The 1,529-nt window shown below is 40.2% G+C and overlaps 1 non-coding gene across 1 annotated transcript; it reads right to left on the reverse strand.

Annotated features, from left to right (window-relative positions):
- Positions 1-1,054: 1,054 nt before the first annotated feature.
- Positions 1,055-1,218, reverse strand: LOC148367451 (U1 spliceosomal RNA). Its single transcript, XR_015850376.1, has one exon. It is a non-coding gene; the product is annotated as a U1 spliceosomal RNA (small nuclear RNA).
- Positions 1,219-1,529: the final 311 nt, after the last annotated feature.

Genomic DNA, 1,529 nt, shown 5'->3' on the forward strand with positions numbered 1-1,529 from the left:
TCTCGCAATATCTTGATTTATTTGTAAGTATAGAAGCTATTATCATTGTCGAAAATCTTAATTTGTACCATTCTTTTGAATGTTTGAAGGTTACACAGCATTGTTGTGACATAAAACCGAACCCAAAGTGAGCAGGTTTGATAAAAACCTAAAACGGATGTGACACTCTCCTATTTGTTCCACTTCTGTTGGACAAAGTGAAGCCCCCTGCAGGTCAAATTCGTAATGCGGTGCAGTTTCATATTTGAAAGACAAAATGTGACCTTTGAGATTAGAGGGGGAGGTGCGTCTCGGAGAGCAGAAAAGAAACCCTGCTGTTGTGCCCCTCTTGTCTCTTTGATTGCTCTGTAATAAGACGTTGTGGTCACTGAGCACATTGACACGCCACTGGAGAGCTGGCAGTACTGCCGGCTACCACTGGCTGGCGATTTCGCTTGTGTGTCCCCCAAGTACAACTGACAGCCATCTGTCAAACGACATGAGAGGTGTGCACGCAAATGCGGAGGCAAGGTAAAGTAGCACATGTTGAAAAGCATAGCTAAGGGTTTTTACGAGTGCTTGAAATCCTTGAAAATGCATGGAATTTAGTGTTGTTTTCATAGAATAGAATAGAATTTACTTTTATTGTCATTCTTTATAACCATGCACACAGAACGAAATGTCGACACACCTGACCAGTACAGATAAACTGTAGCGAGCCGATGCAGCCGCAGCCAAACAGGGCGCAGCCATTTTAGACCCAACTGCTGTGTTGGGAGTCTTTAGGTGACCAAACCCCCCAATTCCAACCCTTAATGCCGAGCGCCAAGCAGGGAGGCAATGAGTACCAATGTTGTAAGTCTTAGGTATGACTCGGCCGAGACTGGAACCAGCGACCTCCCAGTCTCGGAGCGGGCACCCTACCATCTAGGCTACCGAGCCGGTGGTTAAAAAAAATAAATAAATAAATAAATAAATAAAAAAAAAATAAAAAAAATTTGATATATATATATATATATATATATATATATATATATATATATATATATATATATATATATATATATATATAGTTTAGGGGAGAGCGCGAACGCAGTCCCCTGCTACCAGAAATTATGCAGTCGAGATTCCCACATTTGGGGAATTCGCAGAGGTCAGCTCAACCGGAGTGCAATGGCTGAGCCTCACCCTGAGTGAACCACCTTAATGATCATGGTATCTCCCCTGCCAGGTAAGTAAGTTCATGGTTTGAAAGGTGCTTGAATTTGGGGAGAAGTGCTTGTAAATGCTTGAAATTATTGCCATGTTTTTTACTGTCTGACTTGATAGACTACGCAATAAATAAAGAAAAATAAGACAGGTCTGCTAAAAAACTGCTAAAAAACTAACAATCTATTTGCAATAAAGATCCCCCTTATGTAAACATGTATTTATTTTATACTTTAACAAAAGTCGACAAAAATCACATATAAACCCAAAAAACATCTATCCATCTATTATCTGCAATGCTTATCCTCAGTAGGGTCGCAAAACAAGCCATTTTGATTCAT

This window comes from Urocampus carinirostris, chromosome 4 (assembly GCF_059441175.1).
Source record: "Urocampus carinirostris isolate Australia breed hairy pipefish chromosome 4, RoL_Ucar_1.0, whole genome shotgun sequence".
NCBI lineage: Eukaryota > Metazoa > Chordata > Actinopteri > Syngnathiformes > Syngnathidae > Urocampus > Urocampus carinirostris.